This window comes from Vicia villosa, linkage group LG7 (assembly GCF_029867415.1).
Source record: "Vicia villosa cultivar HV-30 ecotype Madison, WI linkage group LG7, Vvil1.0, whole genome shotgun sequence".
Taxonomy (NCBI): domain Eukaryota; kingdom Viridiplantae; phylum Streptophyta; class Magnoliopsida; order Fabales; family Fabaceae; genus Vicia; species Vicia villosa.
Window position 1 is genome coordinate 73,717,645 of NC_081186.1, and position 22,185 is coordinate 73,739,829.

The window sequence follows — 22,185 nt, forward strand, 5'->3', positions numbered from 1 at the left end:
TTGAGTTTCTTTTTTTTCAAAGAACTTTTTAAAACGTTCTAAACATGTCTACAAAATAATCATTCAACAATATACATTGGTTTAGCACTAGGGACTAAAACTACGTGCATAATAATTTTGTATGGACCAAAACTTGCCAATTGTTTATAGGGACCAACAACAAAATTTAGTATTTTATAGGGACCAAAAATATATTTAACCCTTAAATATATAATAAATTATTTTCATAAATTATCATCAAGAACTTAAAATTAGTTTAAAAAGTTAATGAAAAATATCATAAATTATTGGTTTAATGATTTTTTATCCCCTATTTAAGTGCTTTTAACATTTTTTTTACATGTGGCCTTCTCATTTATGACGTGGCAGTTTGTGTAACACCCTTCTAAATACCCCGAAAAACATAGTATAAAATCAGAGTTAAACATGAATAAAAGGGCGTCACAATTCATTTAAATAAAATTTTACATTCATGGTCATTCTCTACCGAGAAACGACATTTGATTGGAATAAATTCATGTTTATCACAGCGGAAATTAAACAAACTTTGGATAATTCTTAAAATCACATAAAATACTATTCATAAGGTCACATGCCTTAATTTCAAAAGAAATAATTATCCAAACAATCAAACTAAAATAATAGAGCATAAACAACTCTCAATCAAGCGTTCCCTAGTGTTACAAGTCTCAGAGCATGACACCGACACCTATTTATTAAAACTAAAGGCATGACTTTACAATTCATCCTCACCGATCGCTTAAGCCGCTACTTCAATCTGAAATCATCAAAGTAAGGGTGAGACTACATCATAAATTAAATAGCATTATAAATCGTCAAATATAGAATTCATAAGCAATTATCCACCCTACTTAGCATATTCAGATTTATCAATTCATACCAATCACAAGCACAAGTCAATAGTATGCACCAATAACACAACACCATCATAACACCGGATTTCATCCTGACATGTCACAATTTATACAAAGACCATGCAGACTCTTATGCATGTGGTACCAAATATGGGCTAAACTCATCCGACTGATCTATTCCTCACCAAGATACAGCCCAACCGGCACAAATTCCACACAATGGAAATTATGCCAACCATTTGATCCACAACATCACCGGGATCTGTAACACCCTTCTAAAAACCCCCGCGAAAAACATAATAATCAGAGTAATCATACAACAAGGATGTTACAATTAATAAAATAAAGAAAACTCCAAGACGTTTGTCATGCTTTATTAGAATTTAACCAATATCAAAACATGTGTTTAGCACAGCGGAAACTCATTTTAACAACGTTAAGAAACATATCCAAACAAATCAACAATACATAATCCATCACCAATGATGTAAACAATGTATATCAAGTAACGCTAAGACTATCGACCCCCAGTGTTACAAGATCAGAGCATGACCGACACGACTCCACATAACCGGATAAACTCTACGAGTCATCCTCACCGATCGCTTAAACCGCTACTTCAATCTGAAATCATCAAAGTAAGGGTGAGACTACATCATAATTAAATAGCATTATAAATCATTAGATATAGAATTTCATAAGCGATTATCCACCCTACTTAGCATATTCAGATTAATCAATTCATACCAATCACAAGCACAAGTCAATAGTATGCAACAGTAACACAACACAATCATAACACCGGATTTCATCCTGACATGTCACAATTTATACAAAGACCATGCAGACTCTTATGCATGTGGTACCATACATGGGATACACCCATCCAACTGATCTTTTTCATCACCAAGATACAGTTTAACCAGCACAAATTCCACACAATGGGAATTATGCCCACCATTTTGATCCACTTTCATCACCGGGATCCATCACCAAAAATGTATGCGAATGAATGCAACGTATAACATGCTTACAACATCACCAATCCGATGTATCACATCGTCTCATTATCATCACCAATTCATCACCAATAAGCATGCATTAGTTTTAGCATTCATACAAATATATCACACGCATACAAGTAAAACATCATCCAATAAATAATACAAACAGGGTATAAAACTCGGACTTTACATCCATATCACCTATTCATCATATATAATTTACACCACATATAACGTCAAATCACAGTTATATCATTACAACATCACCACATTGTCACATTAACCAAATCATGCACACAATGTACAAAACACGCCATAAACGAAATAAATCAAGGTTTTCAAAATAAAATCAAGTTATTGTTATTTTCTTTACTTTATATCATAGAGTATTTAATTTAAGAAACAACGTCCAAAACGGCGTCTAAAACGGACTTACGGTTCAAAAATTAGAAGCTTTTAAGGTTAGAATAGTTTTCAAAAACATGCTGCTGGAATTTTGTACTGGAACCCGGTTCGTCCCACATGGGAACCGGTTCCTGGACCCAAAAATGCCATTTTTAACGTTCTAACACAGTGGAACCCGGTTCCTCCCACATGGGAACCGGTTCCCACGAACCCAGTAGCTGAAAAACATGATTTTTAAGACTTTTATGCATCCCAAACACATACCAACTCATACCATTACGAAATTGATCATCGATAACATCAAAATACTCCAAATACATGATTATAATGCACAAACAACATACCAAAACACCATGTAACATTACTACATCATCAATTGCAGTCAATTCATCAAATCATACATGTCAGTGTTGGTATTTCACAAACCTAACATCCCAAATAGAGATTCTAATCCCTTAATTCAATCCTATCATCATCAAAATCATAATACTACATAATTAGAGCAATCACCCCTTACATCAGAGTCGAATCTTCGAAGGTCTTCTTCTCCTTTGGCTCTTCTCTCTTTCACGTGTTCTTCAGTTCTCAGACTCTATCCCTTTTGCTTCTACCTCCTTTTTCCCAATTTCCTTTATTTTATGAAAACATAAAATAGTTAGTAATGGGCTTACTCACTTAGCACCCCCATACTGCTAACCTCACCATCCGGCCCAATGGCTCTTAATCCATAATTCTACAATAATTCAACCAAATACCAAAATAATTCTAATTAATAATTTAATTTCCAATTAAATTAAAATTAGAAAATATGGAGTGTTACAACTCTCCCCCACTAAAAGAGTTTTCGTCCTCGAAAACATGCTTCTAGTGAAAGTTCCAAATAGGAGGCCTTCATCTGACTCTCCCGTTCTCAGTTAACACTTTCTTAGTCGAACCTCAAAATTCATCTGACATAACCAACATAAGCATGCCTCATGCATTCAATCTCAGCTCATACGTCGCATTTGACCATTCAAAAGTATACCACTCGCTATATCTCCAGAAGGTTAACAACGATAGAACATTGAGGTACAACCCATACAATACGCTCGATCACTGAATAATATAATTACACAACCATAGTATGACCACCCCGATCAACACTGCAGTAAAGCATTCCATCTACCGATCGTACCAACCTTAGACACACCTTTCCATCCGAGCGATGAAATAATACTTACACTTTTCACCAACTGCTTCCTTCAAGAGCTCGATAATAACATTCCTATACCATTGAATTTCAACCATCTGACTCCTCTCAAGTCATACCAGCAATTATCCAACACGTTATATTCCGCTTTTGCTGCACTATTTTGATTACTCATTACAATCATCATTACCAATTAGATTTCTCAGTTTTACCCAATTCCGACTCTCTTTACTCATTCGTTCAAGAATCCTTCTTTATCGTACATGGTACTAATCTACCACTTAGCAATACTTACTCACACTCAAAACAAAGTCCTGATTTACTTCCTCTATTTAAACATTTCAACCATCAGAATGAGTACATACAAGTAATTATAATCACACTCATCATCCTTAATATACCATTGCTTATAAAATAGCTCAAACTGAAGTCCGCTCTTCTCCAAGAATTAAATCAACTTCGTCCTTCATAGAGTATAATTCCCCATTATATCTAGAAATCTACAATAATACCTTATAACAGTACAAAATTATTATAGCATCATATAGTATACACTCATCGCCTTAACTTCGCTGAATACATACTCGTTAACTAAGTACATCCACAATAACATACTCATCATCTCGGCAATTATTCAAAAGAGTTCTAATTCTCTAGCACGACATCCTTGCATCCACTAGATGCTAAATCTAACATATAGATCAATACATATTCTCTATGTAGGCTTCCGACATATAAATTCCTCACTGCCCACGAGTAGTACTCATAACACCACTCCACATCACACTTTCGTTGTGCGACTCTGATTACCTGTCTTAAGTCACCGTCCAATAAATTGCACTCTTTCCTATTCACTTCTCCATAAGTCCCACAGCATGGTGAGTGATTATTCTCACGGTTTAATATCCATCACAACTTATACCATTAAGGTAACAAAACAAGCTCATCACATTTATATGATTCCGTCTACTACCAACAAGAGATTAAGGGTGATCAAGTCCTCAATTTGTCAATAGATAGCCGACAACCATATTTATGCATAAACCGTCGTTACTACATAATAGTGTCCTTTCCGAGTTTGCACCCAAACTCATTAACATCGTCATAGTTCAATATTTCACCTTGAGTCTTTACAACTCGCACGCTTCCCTCTCATTGGATCTTATCGGTGAGACAACAACATCCAAACATTTTACACAATCCGCTTCATAGTCACTTAGCGTCACACGCTTGTTAAGTACTTCCAACTTCACAGTCACTAATATACTCGTACATTACTATTTATCTCATTCCAATCAAAATTCTCATCTTAGCAAAAGACTGCGACAACATTCATAACTCGTGGTTTCACTCTAAATCCCAAGACATCTTTTGCGTCCAAGTATCATTCCACTCGGAATCTCAACAAAGTCTTCCTCACACCAATAGGTGTAAGAAATCCTCTACAATTCTTCTTCTATACATGTCGTTGCTTTGGCATCACAAATACGACTTCGACCGTTCTCGAAGTTTGTTCCACCTTTCCTACTAATTCACGCCTCACTAAAATCCATCGGAACTCAAATCAAATTTATTATCGAACATCTCATTAACTTATTCCTCAACAACATATTCTACTCAATTTTGTTTCAAACAATCTCGGTAGTAGGCATTCCTATTCAACAAGTTTCACGCTTCCTTAACCGACTTCAGAATATCTCCTCATAGGATCAAAAGTTATGGGTTTTTAAAGTAAAACAATTCTCCAAAAACTCATAGTAGAACCCGGTTCCTCCCACACAGGAACCGGTTCTTGACTGCATCCCACAACCCGTCTCTGATTTTTACTATGGGGAACCGGGTTGTCCCTACCTGGGAACCGGTTCCCAGCAACCCAGAATTCCCACTCCTCTGTTTTTATAATGGGAACAAATTTCAAACAAGTTTAAAACATCAAATAACAACATATCTCATGGTTATTAAGTCAGCTTCACAACTCCCCAAACGGCACTTAAATCAGACACTCGAATCTCAAGATATGAATTTTCCAATCGTTGTCCGAAATTGCAACACTGACGCCATGCAGCGACACTTTAAATGATATTTCCAAAACTCCTCAAATGGTACACTTAATTCCTAAAATTGCTTCTCAATAAACCTTTTAATTATTCCTTCAATCCGTTCAACTCTGACACTGACATCCCGTGACGTACCAACAAACAAGTCTAGTTCTAAGAGCACGCGTAACCGCAACTTCACCTCTTTCCAACATCATCCTGTCACAATTAAATATGTTACAGCTGCTGCAACCATTTTTATAACAAAGTTCATCTCTTTAGCTTTCCGACGCTTCAAACGGAACTCAAATCGGATGTCCAGAACTCCAGTTATGAATTTTTGAAGTTCTGTAGCTATTCACCAATTTCCTGCGTTTTACTTACGAAAATTTCACTCAAAATTCATTCTCTTCAACTCGATCATATTCCAAACAGCCCCTTATCACATCTCTTCACTTCCAAACATTCTTATAACTTAAGCAACACATCCCATTGCCGAAGTGCGATTTCTGAAACATACGGCAGCAATCCTCTCTGCAAACTTGCAGCTAAACCTCTTCCGAGACGCACGGCTACTCAACTGACAACTTCGCAGCCCATCAGCAAGGCTGATACATTTCAACTTCTTAATTTCCCTCTCTTACAAATAATCATCAATTACCTCTAATCACTTTCCTTACAGATGTTCCAACTTAACTACCAATCAAGTCCTAATTTCAAGTCACCTTCGATTCGGAAAACAACAACTCCAACAACGCTTGCACTGTTGCCAACAACATCCTACTGAATCGATCGTCTTACAACTGAAACATAACCGAGAAGCAAAGCTTCTTCCCCACTTGTTTCAAACCAACTTCCGCAACAAACAACCAAGTACCAACAGTGATTCAGTCACATGTCGCGTACCAAGGGATAATATGCCGACAGTATTCAACTGTCTTGCAACTCAACTGACTCGACATTTGGCCGGACGGACCGACCTGCTCTGATACCACTATTGTAACACCCTTCTAAAAACCCCCGCGAAAAACATAATAATCAGAGTAATCATACAACAAGGATGTTACAATTAATAAAATAAAGAAAACTCCAAGACGTTTGTCATGCTTTATTAGAATTTAACCAATATCAAAACATGTGTTTAGCACAGCGGAAACTCATTTTTACAACGTTAAGAAACATATCCAAACAAATCAACAATACATAATCCATCACCAATGATGTAAACAATGTATATCAAGTAACGCTAAGACTATCGACCCCCAGTGTTACCAGATCAGAGCATGACCGACACGACTCCACATAACCGGATAAACTCTACGAGTCATCCTCACCGATCGCTTAAACCGCTACTTCAATCTGAAATCATCAAAGTAAGGGTGAGACTACATCATAATTAAATAGCATTATAAATCATTAGATATGGAATTTCATAAGCGATTATCCACCCTACTTAGCATATTCAGATTAATCAATTCATACCAATCACAAGCACAAGTCAATAGTATGCAACAGTAACACAACACAATCATAACACCGGATTTCATCCTGACATGTCACAATTTATACAAAGACCATGCAGACTCTTATGCATGTGGTACCATACATGGGATACACCCATCCAACTGATCTTTTTCATCACCAAGATACAGTTTAACCAGCACAAATTCCACACAATGGGAATTATGCCCACCATTTTGATCCACTTTCATCACCGGGATCCATCACCAAAAATGTATGCGAATGAATGCAACGTATAACATGCTTACAACATCACCAATCCGATGTATCACATCGTCTCATTATCATCACCAATTCATCACCAATAAGCATGCATTAGTTTTAGCATTCATACAAATATATCACACGCATACAAGTAAAACATCATCCAATAAATAATACAAACAGGGTATAAAACTCGGACTTTACATCCATATCACCCAGGGCCGGTCCTTTGAGTTTTGGTGCCTTGGGCGAATCAAAAGAGTGGTGCCCCTATAATTTTTTTTAACAAGAAATACATAAAGATAAAAGAAATAATTGGATAAAAAAACACATTTTCATTTGATATTGTCCACAAAGAATAGAAATATGGATCTTTCAATCAATGTTTATACTACATCAAAACATAAACCACTATAAAGAGACTTATTATTATTCTTCTTGATCCGGTCTTTTTTCCTATAAAAAAATTGACCAAGCCTTTAAAATTGTTTAAATATCATCCTCTTAGCATTTTTTGTTGCAAAATCGTTAATAATTTGTTCATAATCAAGGTTCTTCAAAAAATTATTTTCAATTGAAATTTACGCATGACTATTTAGTCAATAATCCTCTTTAATATATGCATGCATTAGGAAAACAATTAAAAGTCTTTGAAGAACTCAATATTATATAGCTTAATTTTGATTCAACTATTAACACTTCTCTAATAAGTTTCGGTTCTTCAAACAAAATTATTTATGATCTAAGCCTTTCAATACTAAACAAAAATCTAAAAAAATATTTTCATATGTGCTATACTGCTTAAATCTTATATCAAGTGAGCCTATTGTTTGATCTACAATATATAAGAAATCATGATTTCGAAAAGACTCTTCAGCAGAATCAAGATTCAGCTACTAAATAATCATAGCTACTAAAAATTTAAAGTTTCTAATTCCATGAGTTGTTAAAGATTCGACTTCACTCTTAATTTTGAGATTATTATCTTGTTCAGGTAGTTGAAGTAGTTCACTCTTAATTTTGGGATCAATAATATAAAATATTTTCTATATCATTATTTTAATTTTAGTGCCTCAATTAAACTCTGTAGTTGCTAAAATCATGGATAAGTTAATTAATATTATTTTAGAGGAATTAATTGATTTTATTTTTTTATATTTTATTTATGAGAAATTACATTCTTTTATTAATTTTAACTTTGTCGTGCCCTTATAATTTTGTTAACCAGTATTTTTTTTTAAATTTCTAGCAAGTATTTTTGTAATAGAAAATTCTCTTTTAATATATGTAGGGGTAAGAAAAATACATTTGGTGCCCCTAAAATTCTGGGGCCCTGGGCTCCCGCCCCACGAGCCCGTGCTCAGGGCCACCCCTGATATCACCTATTCATCATATATAATTTACACCACATATAACGTCAAATCACAGTTATATCATTACAACATCACCACATTGTCACATTAACCAAATCATGCACACAATGTACAAAACACGCCATAAACGAAATAAATCAAGGTTTTCAAAATAAAATCAAGTTATTGTTATTTTCTTTACTTTATATCATAGAGTATTTAATTTAAGAAACAACGTCCAAAACGGCGTCTAAAACGGACTTACGGTTCAAAAATTAGAAGCTTTTAAGGTTAGAATAGTTTTCAAAAACATGCTGCTGGAATTTTGTACTGGAACCCGGTTCGTCCCACATGGGAACCGGTTCCTGGACCCAAAAATGCCATTTTTAACGTTCTAACACAGTGGAACCCGGTTCCTCCCACATGGGAACCGGTTCCCACGAACCCAGTAGCTGAAAAACATGATTTTTAAGACTTTTATGCATCCCAAACACACACCAACTCATACCATTACGAAATTGATCATCGATAACATCAAAATACTCCAAATACATGATTATAATGCACAAACAACATACCAAAACACCATGTAACATTACTACATCATCAATTGCAGTCAATTCATCAAATCATACATGTCAGTGTTGGTATTTCACAAACCTAACATCCCAAATAGAGATTCTAATCCCTTAATTCAATCCTATCATCATCAAAATCATAATACTACATAATTAGAGCAATCACCCCTTACCTCAGAGTCGAATCTTCGAAGGTCTTCTTCTCCTTTGGCTCTTCTCTCTTTCACGTGTTCTTCAGTTCTCAGACTCTATCCCTTTTGCTTCTACCTCCTTTTTCCCAATTTCCTTTATTTTATGAAAACATAAAATAGTTAGTAATGGGCTTACTCACTTAGCACCCCCATACTGCTAACCTCACCATCCGGCCCAATGGCTCTTAATCCATAATTCTACAATAATTCAACCAAATACCAAAATAATTCTAATTAATAATTTAATTTCCAATTAAATTAAAATTAGAAAATATGGGGTGTTACAACTCTCCCCCACTAAAAGAGTTTTCGTCCTCGAAAACATGCTTCTAGTGAAAGTTCCAAATAGGAGGCCTTCATCTTACTCTCCCGTTCTCAGTTAACACTTTCTTAGTCGAACCTCAAAATTCATCTGACATAACCAACATAAGCATGCCTCATGCATTCAATCTCAGCTCATACGTCGCATTTGACCATTCAAAAGTATACCACTCGCTATATCTCCAGAAGGTTAACAACGATAGAACATTGAGGTACAACCCATACAATACGCTCGATCACTGAATAATATAATTACACAACCATAGTATGACCACCCCGATCAACACTGCAGTAAAGCATTCCATCTACCGATCGTACCAACCTTAGACACACCTTTCCATCCGAGCGATGAAATAATACTTACACTTTTCACCAACTGCTTCCTTCAAGAGCTCGATAATAACATTCCTATACCATTGAATTTCAACCATCTGACTCCTCTCAAGTCATACCAGCAATTATCCAACACGTTATATTCCGCTTTTGCTGCACTATTTTGATTACTCATTACAATCATCATTACCAATTAGATTTCTCAGTTTTACCCAATTCCGACTCTCTTTACTCATTCGTTCAAGAATCCTTCTTTATCGTACATGGTACTAATCTACCACTTAGCAATACTTACTCACACTCAAAACAAAGTCCTGATTTACTTCCTCTATTTAAACATTTCAACCATCAGAATGAGTACACACAAGTAATTATAATCACACTCATCATCCTTAATATACCATTGCTTATAAAATAGCTCAAACTGAAGTCCGCTCTTCTCCAAGAATTAAATCAACTTCGTCCTTCATAGAGTATAATTCCCCATTATATCTAGAAATCTACAATAATACCTTATAACAGTACAAAATTATTATAGCATCATATAGTATACACTCATCGCCTTAACTTCGCTGAATACATACTCGTTAACTAAGTACATCCACAATAACATACTCATCATCTCGGCAATTATTCAAAAGAGTTCTAATTCTCTAGCACGACATCCTTGCATCCAATAGATGCTAAATCTAACATATAGATCAATACATATTCTCTATGTAGGCTTCCGACATATAAATTCCTCACTGCCCACGAGTAGTACTCATAACACCACTCCACATCACACTTTCGTTGTGCGACTCTGATTACCTGTCTTAAGTCACCGTCCAATAAATTGCACTCTTTCCTATTCACTTCTCCATAAGTCCCACAGCATGGTGAGTGATTATTCTCACGGTTTAATATCCATCACAACTTATACCATTAAGGTAACAAAACAAGCTCATCACATTTATATGATTCCGTCTACTACCAACAAGAGATTAAGGGTGATCAAGTCCTCAATTTGTCAATAGATAGCCGACAACCATATTTATGCATAAACCGTCGTTACTACATAATAGTGTCCTTTCCGAGTTTGCACCCAAACTCATTAACATCGTCATAGTTCAATATTTCACCTTGAGTCTTTACAACTCGCACGCTTCCCTCTCATTGGATCTTATCGGTGAGACAACAACATCCAAACATTTTACACAATCCGCTTCATAGTCACTTAGCGTCACACGCTTGTTAAGTACTTCCAACTTCACAGTCACTAATATACTCGTACATTACTATTTATCTCATTCCAATCAAAATTCTCATCTTAGCAAAAGACTGCGACAACATTCATAACTCGTGGTTTCACTCTAAATCCCAAGACATCTTTTGCGTCCAAGTATCATTCCACTCGGAATCTCAACAAAGTCTTCCTCACACCAATAGGTGTAAGAAATCCTCTACAATTCTTCTTCTATACATGTCGTTGCTTTGGCATCACAAATACGACTTCGACCGTTCTCGAAGTTTGTTCCACCTTTCCTACTAATTCACGCCTCACTAAAATCCATCGGAACTCAAATCAAATTTATTATCGAACATCTCATCAACTTATTCCTCAACAACATATTCTACTCAATTTTGTTTCAAACAATCTCGGTAGTAGGCATTCATATTCAACAAGTTTCACGCTTCCTTAACCGACTTCCGAATATCTCCTCATAGGATCAAAAGTTATGGGTTTTTAAAGTAAAACAATTCTCCAAAAACTCATAGTAGAACCCGGTTCCTCCCACACAGGAACCGGTTCTTGACTGCTTCCCACAACTCGTCTCTGATTTTTACTATGGGGAACCGGGTTGTCCCTACCTCGGAACCGGTTCCCAGCAACCCAGAATTCCCACTCCTCTGTTTTTATAATGGGAACACATTTCAAACAAGTTTAAAACATCAAATAACAACATATCTCATGGTTATTAAGTCAGCTTCGCAACGCCCCAAACGGCACTTAAATCAGACACTCGAATCTCAAGATATGAATTTTCCAATCGTTGTCCGAAATTGCAACACTGACGCCATGCAGCGACACTTTAAATGATATTTCCAAAACTCCTCAAATGGTACACTTAATTCCTAAAATTGCTTCTCAATAAACCTTTTAATTATTCCTTCAATCCGTTCAACTCTGACACTGACATCCCGTGACGTACCAACAAACAAGTCTAGTTCTAAGAGCACGCGTAACCGCAACTTCACCTCTTTCCAACATCATCCTGTCACAATTAAATATGTTACAGCTGCTGCAACCATTTTTATAACAAAGTTCATCTCTTTAGCTTTCCGACGCTTCAAACGGAACTGAAATCGGATTTCCAGAACTCCAGTTATGAATTTTTGAAGTTCTGTAGCGATTCAGCAATTTCCTGCGTTTTACTTACGAAAATTTCACTCCAAAATTCATTCTCTTCAACTCGATCATATTCCAAACAGCCCCTTATCACATCTCTTCACTTCCAAACATTCTTATAACTTAAGCAACACATCCCATTGCCGAAGTGTGATTTCTGAAACATACGGCAGCAATCCTCTCTGCAAACTTGCAGCTAAACCTCTTCCGAGACGCACGGCTACTCAACTGACAACTTCGCAGCCCATCAGCAAGGCTGATACATTTCAACTTCTTAATTTCCCTCTCTTACAAATAATCATCAATTACCTCTAATCACTTTCCTTACAGATGTTCCAACTTAACTACCAATCAAGTCCTAATTTCAAGTCACCTTCGATTCGGAAAACAACAACTCCAACAACGTTTGCACTGTTGCCAACAACATCCTACTGAATCGATCGTCTTACAACTGAAACATAACCGAGAAGCAAAGCTTCTTCCCCACTTGTTTCAAACCAACTTCCGCAACAAACAACCAAGTACCAACAGTGATTCACTCACATGTCGCGTACCAAGGGATAATATGCCGACAGTATTCAACTGTCGTGCAACTCAACTGACTCGACATTTGGCCGGACGGACCGACCTGCTCTGATACCACTATTGTAACACCCTTCTAAAAACCCCCGCGAAAAACATAATAATCAGAGTAATCATACAACAAGGATGTTACAATTAATAAAATAAAGAAAACTCCAAGACGTTTGTCATGCTTTATTAGAATTTAGCCAATATCAAAACATGTGTTTAGCACAGCGGAAACTCATTTTAACAACGTTAAGAAACATATCCAAACAAATCAACAATACATAATCCATCACCAATGATGTAAACAATGTATATCAAGTAACGCTAAGACTATCGACCCCCAGTGTTACAAGATCAGAGCATGACCGACACGACTCCACATAACCGGATAAACTCTACGAGTCATCCTCACCGATCGCTTAAACCGCTACTTCAATCTGAAATCATCAAAGTAAGGGTGAGACTACATCATAATTAAATAGCATTATAAATCATTAGATATAGAATTTCATAAGCGATTATCCACCCTACTTAGCATATTCAGATTAATCAATTCATACCAATCACAAGCACAAGTCAATAGTATGCAACAGTAACACAACACAATCATAACACCGGATTTCATCCTGACATGTCACAATTTATACAAAGACCATGCAGACTCTTATGCATGTGGTACCATACATGGGATACACCCATCCAACTGATCTTTTTCATCACCAAGATACAGTTTAACCAGCACAAATTCCACACAATGGGAATTATGCCCACCATTTTGATCCACTTTCATCACCGGGATCCATCACCAAAAATGTATGCGAATGAATGCAACGTATAACATGCTTATTACATCACCAATCCGATGTATCACATCGTCTCATTATCATCACCAATTCATCACCAATAAGCATGCATTAGTTTTAGCATTCATACAAATATATCACACGCATACAAGTAAAACATCATCCAATAAATAATACAAACAGGGTATAAAACTCGGACTTTACATCCATATCACCTATTCATCATATATAATTTACACCACATATAACGTCAAATCACAGTTATATCATTACAACATCACCACATTGTCACATTAACCAAATCATGCACACAATGTACAAAATACGCCATAAACGAAATAAATCAAGGTTTTCAAAATAAAATCAAGTTATTGTTGTTTTCTTTACTTTATATCATAGAGTATTTAATTTAAGAAACAACGTCCAAAACGGCGTCTAAAACGGACTTACGGTTCAAAAATTAGAAGCTTTTAAGGTTAGAATAGTTTTCAAAAACATGCTGCTGGAATTTTGTACTGGAACCCGGTTCGTCCCACATGGGAACCGGTTCCTGGACCCAAAAATGCCATTTTTAACGTTCTAACACAGTGGAACCCGGTTCCTCCCACATGGGAACCGGTTCCCACGAACCCAGTAGCTGAAAAACATGATTTTTAAGACTTTTATGCATCCCAAACACATACCAACTCATACCATTACGAAATTGATCATCGATAACATCAAAATACTCCAAATACATGATTATAATGCACAAACAACATACCAGAACACCATGTAACATTACTACATCATCAATTGCAGTCAATTCATCAAATCATACATGTCAGTGTTGGTATTTCACAAACCTAACATCCCAAATAGAGATTCTAATCCCTTAATTCAATCCTATCATCATCAAAATCATAATACTACATAATTAGAGTAATCACCCCTTACCTCAGAGTCGAATCTTCGAAGGTCTTCTTCTCCTTTGGCTCTTCTCTCTTTCACGTGTTCTTCAGTTCTCAGACTCTATCCCTTTTGCTTCTACCTCCTTTTTCCCAATTTCCTTTATTTTATGAAAACATAAAATAGTTAGTAATGGGCTTACTCACTTAGCACCCCTATACTGCTAACCTCACCATTCGGCCCAATGGCTCTTAATCCATAATTCTACAATAATTCAACCAAATACCAAAATAATTCTAATTAATAATTTAATTTCCAATTAAATTAAAATTAGAAAATATGGGGTGTTACAGGATCCATCACCAAAATGCGTATGAATGAATGCACACATATGTCATACTTACAACATCACCGATCCGATGCACAACATCGTCTCACATAACTCAACATAGTTATCACCAACAAGTATGTACATGTATCATGCATCATTCAAAACAAATCAATCATCATCATACGATCAAAACAATCACCGGTTACAACCACGACATCATAACAGATAAAACATTCATCAAAACATATGATAACCATATCTACCACGAACAACATCCATTTGCATAACAAGTAGAAGCAATCATATTATCACAACACACATCTTTGCATATGTTCAATTATGCAAACAACAAATCATTGCACCTCATCAATTATGCAATACAAGAATAAATCACATTTGGAGAAAACGATACTTTTCAAAATAAAATCAAGTTATTGTTGTTTTCTTTATTTCATATGGTAGAGCATTCAATTTAAGGAACAACGTCCAAAACGGCGTCTAAAACAGACTTACGGTTTGAAAATTAGAAGCTTTTAAAGTTAAGTAAAAAATTAAGAAAAATCTGTGGAACCCGGTTCCTCCCCATCTGGGAACCGGTTCCTGCTGAACAAAATCACCCCGTTTCGGGTTTCTACTATGAGAACCCGATTCCTCCCACCTGGAAACCGGTTCCTGACGCTGCTGTAGCAGAAAACTCCAATTTTATGACTTTTCTTCATTCCTACTCTCACTATCAACACCAAATACGAACCCACACATTATAGTGACCAATTTTCATCAGTTTTCATGATTCTAACACAACAACAATGCAATATAACTATCATCCATCAATTATAATAAACCAATTGCATCATATTCATCAAATTGGGCATGTCAGTGTCAGAATCTCATAAACCCTAACATTCTAAATAGAGGTTCAACTCTTAATTTATTCTACCATCATCAAAACTATAATACTATTTAATAAAGAATAGTCACCCCTTACCTTATGTTGTTCGGATTCCTCAAGCTCTTGCCATGACTTCCTGCACTCTCTTCCCTTAGGTTTTCCTTCTTCTCTTGCCTCTTCCTCTTGTTTTCACGATCCATCAAAAATAAAACCTATTCTCTCTATTTTTCTTCTTTTATCCAACATACCCTTAAGTCATAATACCAACAGTGCCCTTCTCTAATTAAAATAAATCAAATAATTATTATAATAATATTTATTCTATTATTTTGCTAATAATAATTATTATAAAATAATTATTCCCCAACTACACTTCATATTCTCAACACACCTCAAGTCCAACTAATCTTTCACAAGACCTTAATTATTATAAATCTTAAGGCACCACTCCACACCAAAGCATCTAAATTCATTCCTTATAAATTCTAAGGCAACTACCCTTATCCCAGGTATCAAAATATCACAAAATCACAGATAACACAAACACTAACACATAAGCATCACGCTAAAATAATTAAATAAATAATTAGTCTAGAATTTGGGGTGTTACAGTTTGACTGTGGTACTAGGTCAACATTTTTTACTTTTTTAAAAAAAACCAAATTATTATTTAAAAAACATGTAATACAATTAAAATTATATTCATATATTTATTTAAGGTAAATTTTTTTGAAAAACAATCTTTCTTCACTTCTCCAGATTTATTTATATTCTTCGCTCATTAATTTATTCACACCTTCGTCCTCTTCGAAACTATCCTCTCTGCACCTTCTTCTTTCATTTTCTATACACCTTGATTGTAAGATGTTACAACAGTCAATTTTCAGTCATGGAAATAGATCAAATCGTTTGAGGTACGAATGCAAGTGTGGTCTTGATGCTTCTTTGCTGACAGTTTAGACGGATGCGAATCTGTGTCGTCGTTTCTATGGATGTGGGATGCATAAAGTGTATTTTATTTTCTGCAATTTTTTGATGTTGTTATGTTTTACTCAGGTCACGATTTTTCAGTTATTCATCTTCCTTCGTCTCCATTCATGTTTCCAAGTTCAAGGTTACAAGAAATGTACCCATTTTGTTTGATTAGATGAGGATATGAATCCTACGGAAATGGAATCAATCTCTTTATTACTAAAGAATCTAAATGAAAAGAAGGAAAATGTTAAATCTTACAAAGCAAAAGATGAAGAAATGAAGATATTGAAGAATCAATTGAAGTTCAACTAGATGATCACCTTCATTATTTTGATGAATAAGTCTGTTTAGCAACATCTTAAGCAATCATTCATGGTGGATATCTCAAGTGGTGTGTGAGACATGGCATGTGTATCATGGATACAAACAAAGTAAGTATAAACAAAGATACCAATATATAAACTCAAGTATAAAAGTTTGATGAATAGAAGGGATGACATACCTCAAAATCATTTCATGTATGTATGAATATGGTGTGATGATGGATGAATGTCACATGGATGTGGGGTTAGTTTAACAATGTATTTATATACAATAATAACATAACCAAAGTATAAATGTACAAAGATGTAAATCAACTAGTATGTGTACAAGTGAATAAACAAAGAGAGGTCATGAAAATCAAGTTAATATCAACATGTTATTGCATTAAGATCAAAAGAACAAGAGATTAAAGGATTAGGGTTTTGGTATATATGTACACTAACCTAAACCTAGTCTTTTAAAAGTTGAAACAAAACAAAACCCTATGTGAATCAACTAAGTGATCATGTTAATACCTTCAAGGTTGACTTACCCTAACCCTAATTGGTTCACATAAATATGTACAAATCAATTGGTGAAGATCACTTGAAAATATTTGATTTAATGCCCTTTAAAAGGCATAAAAATATTAGTTTTTGATTTAATTAAAACTTGATTAAATAAATAATATTTTTGAGATTTAAAATATATTCACAAAATATGTCACTTAAATGAAGAGTGTACAAAAAATCAAGTAAAAATAAGTTTATTTGCTATTTTAAATAAAACGTCAAAGTTGTGAATAAAATAAAAGAAACTAGTGATTAAAAATTAAGTTTGCACTTGGTAGGTTTGAACCCATGCTTCTAAGGTGAAAGGTTCAAAACCTTACCACTGGACCAACGCGCTAAGTATGATAGCCACATGACTTTAATTCGATAAATATATAAGTCAGTTAGAAAATGTGAGAAAAATCACATAAAACCTCACAATAGCAAAAGGTAGGGTTCAAACCCACGACCTCGGCAAGGAGAGAGTCGTAAGAGTGCGTGCATTATCACTGGGGTGGCTATACATCCAGTGTACAAAATACAAACAATTCAAAATATTATAAACCAAGCTCAGAAATTCAAATGATGAACTTCATCTTCAACCACTAGTTCACGATTTCTGGAAATCTCATCTCACTCAAGACTCAGCCATTTTCAAAGATGTAAACATGAAAGTTGTTTTATTTTTAATCACAATTCCAGAAATGTATCAATCATGCATTTATTTTAACTATAGCTTCTTTAATTTTGAGTTTCTAATATTTGTCATTAGTTCAAATACCCGAGAAAGAGAATTCTGGTGGAATTGAGTGAAGATTGTTGCGACACAAGATCTTGAAGTGCTTGTGATATGTAAAGGTGGTTTTATACAACATCATGGATCATGGAGACTTTAGAAGCCTAGTGAGTAGTGTGGAGTTGAAGGAAAATCAAGAAATAGAATTGTACAACGTAATAGTAATTGTAAGTATTTCATCTTTGAGCTCTGATTATCAATTGTACAAAAGGACAATATATTTATTTTCATAGATTGCAACAATTATTGATGGTTTATCATTAAAGATGTGCCAAGCAAAGGTCAAGGCACCGAATCAGTATAAAATCTAGTGTAAAATCTCTATAACTCTTTCTCTTTAATTTCTTCTTAGGTTTTGAATTTTATGTTTACTATTTTCTTAGTTTGTATGTTATTAGATTTTTATGTTCATAGAGATTTATTGCTTAAGTGTAGGTATGTTTAGGTCTTGTCTTCTGAATAATTCTTTCTATTGATTATGCTAAATAATTCTAATTTTTTGAATATTTAATTAGCTAATCGAGTTATATTCAAACTTCCTTGCTTAATTCTAAAAACATTATCTCTTAATTTATTAATTAATCATTTCATCATAATTTTGCATGTTACATAGAGACAGGTATGGACCCATGAATCCGTTAATATTCCTGTTAGGTGAAAATATTAGTTTTGTTTATGATTCACTACATAGACTATGGATTCACTTAAAAATAAATGTTTATTTACTAAGAGATTTGGGGCACATAAACTAGGGAAGCAGTAACCATAGATAACAAGAAAATTCATTGGTAAGGTTATTTTATAATACTTAGGGGAAAAATAAGTCTCATCCATGACATCTTGAATCATAAAACTTTTTCATTACTTTACTTTTCTATCATCTATCTATTATTTTTTTATTAAAGCAATCAGTCAAAACTAAAAGCCTTTTGTTCAACTTATAACAATATGTTAAAATCAATTCATAGAAATTAACTTGTAGTCCCTAAGGATATGTTTGGATGACGAGAGAAAATGAGAGGAAAGAAAGTGGAAAAAAAAGTATAAAAAAAAATAGAATAGAAAATGAAATGATTATTTAGTTGTTTGGTATAAGAAAAAGTGAAAGAAAAGAGGAGAGAAAAAAAGTATAATTGCACAATGACAAAAATGACCTTGATAATCTTAATTGATTTGATTTAATTATTTAATAATTAATTTTAATATAATTATAAGTGGGGTTTTTTATTTATTATTTAAACAAAATTGGTTATTTTTAACTTTAAAGAGACCAGTAGATTTTTATAAAAATGAACAAGAGTAAAATTAGTAGTGGTGACTGATATGAAGTTGGACCGGCCCAAGAGAAATAAAAAAATATATGTTTTACTTAAGGATTATTATCATTAAATAGGTGCTGTTAGTAATTTTTATTAAGAGTTTTTGAGTTGTTTTTCGGCCCATAGCTTTTAGGCCCATTAGTAGGCTAAACCCTAGCTATTTATATTGTATTTTCAGCATTGAAAGAGATATGAAGAAAGTATGAAGTTGTTTTAATGTCAATTTTTTTTAATGCCTTTTAGATCTGAATTTTAGTCTAGCTAACATCTATCATTTGGTGCTTTCATCTTCCTTTCTCTACCCTCCCATGGCTCCCCCAAAACCCCCAAACCCTTCTTTTAAAGAAATTTTGGAAGAAGCTGTTCAAATCACTTCTCTCCATATTAGTAATGCTATGCAAGAGACTCAAGACCAGATTGATACACGTTTCGCTCAGATTTCTGCAGATCTGGCCCAACAAATGGGACAGATTCGGACTCGGCTCGAAAATGAGAAGTCCGTGGAGGACTCACGCTACGACGCGCTTATGGCTGCTATTGGTAAACTTACGCTACAGCCAGCAAACCAACCACCGCGTGTGACTGCTGATGCAGGTCATTCCGGCGAAAGCTGCTCAGGTATGACTCCTCACACTTCTTCCATCTCTTTTGGATCACCCCCTTTTACCCACATTCTGTCCTCGGACACTACCCCTTTTAAACAAGCCATTAACATGTCTCAAACCACCCCTCAACCATCCATACTCATACCACAATGTTACCATTCTTACCCACCACCACCACCACCCCCACTTTTTCCCACATACCCATAATTTATACCAACAATCCCTACCTTTATACCTACCCAGAATTTTCAAACTCCTTTTTCCCCTCCAAACCCTTACCAACAGCAAATTCACATTCCACCCTTACCAACCCTAAGAACACCCAAACTTGAACTCCCCCCTTTTGATGGTTCAAATCCCTTAGAGTGGTTATTTCAAGCTGAGTAGTTTTTTAGTTTTTATAATTATCCAGCAGAAAATCGCTTGTCTCTTATTTCCTTCTACATGAAAGGAGATGCTTTAGGTTGGTTTGAGTGGATGCACCATAGCCATTTATTAACAGATTGGGTTTCTTTCACACGGGCCTTGGAATTGAGATTTGGCCCTTCCACTTATGACAATCATCAAGCTGAGTTATTTAAGTTGAAACAAGATGGATCCGTTGTGGATTATCAAACCAAGTTTGAAATACTTGGAAATCAAGTGGTCGAATTGCCACAAGATGCCATACTTAATTGTTTTATTTCTGGTCTTAGTGATGAAATTAGAAATGAAATGGCCATTCATAAACCAGCAAATATCTCACAAGCAATTGGGTTAGCAAAGTTAATTGAAGCTAAGCTTAAAGATTCTAAACCCAAATATTCTAAACCTTATGGCCACACTTACACAAAACCAAATCTGCCCAATCATTCCGCCCCAGCCCAAAAACCCACCTCTTTTCCCACAACCCAAAACAATTTCCCTCCTAAGCCCACTTCAGCCAACCAAACTTCCAAACTGCCCATTCGAAAATTGTCACAAGCCCAAATTCAAGAAAGAAGGGCCCAAGGATTATGCTTCAATTGTGATGAAAAATTTATTCCGGGTCATAAATGTGCTTCCGGACGTTTCTTAATTGTATTGTGTGAAGAAGAACCTATGGACCAGAATCACTTGGTTGATGATACTCAATTCCAAGACAACCAACCAGAACCGGAAGATACTTATTTTCAATTATCCGCTCAAGCACTAACGGGTCAATTTTCTCCTCAAACTCTCAAATTTCGAGGAATTATTGGTGGATTACCGGTTATAGTCTTAGTGGACACGGGCAGCACCCACAACATACTCCAACCTCGAATCGCTCAGCATCTTAATCTCCAAACTACTCCAATTCCACAGTTTTCGGTTATGGTTGGCAATGACTCCCACCTTCAATGTGAAGGAATTTGCAACAATGTTAAATTGGTTTTACAAGAACAACAGTTTCAATTGCCTTTCTACCTCCTACCTATTGAGGGAGCTGATGTAGTCCTAGGCATGGCTTGGCTAAGGACACTTGGGACCATCCAGGCAGACTTCTCTATCCCTTCAATCACCTTCAACCACAATAACTCACCCATGACTTTACAAGGGGATTCTGCCACTCTTCCCAAACACACCACTTTTCAATAATTTAAACAACTTGTCCACCAAGATTCTATTGCTTCATTACATCTCATGATTTTTCAACCCACCCCCACATCTATATCTGGCCCACCACCTCACCCTCTAGAAAAATTACCCAAAGACACTGCCCCTCAACTCACCAAACTACTTCACAAATTCTCCAAAAT

The 22,185-nt window shown here is 35.2% G+C and overlaps 1 long non-coding RNA gene across 3 annotated transcripts; it reads right to left on the bottom strand.

Annotated features, from left to right (window-relative positions):
• Positions 1-564: 564 nt before the first annotated feature.
• On the bottom strand, positions 565-14,843 carry LOC131620811 (uncharacterized). 3 transcript variants are annotated; one of them, XR_009289301.1, is made up of 3 exons: positions 14,708-14,843; positions 9,338-13,405; positions 565-6,868 (listed from the first exon to the last, which is right to left on the bottom strand). It is a non-coding gene; the product is annotated as an uncharacterized LOC131620811 (long non-coding RNA). The 3 variants fall into 3 exon arrangements; XR_009289302.1 differs by having other exon boundaries at positions 565-1,499; positions 2,802-13,405; XR_009289300.1 differs by having other exon boundaries at positions 565-13,405.
• Between the last annotated feature and the right edge of the window lie 7,342 nt (positions 14,844-22,185).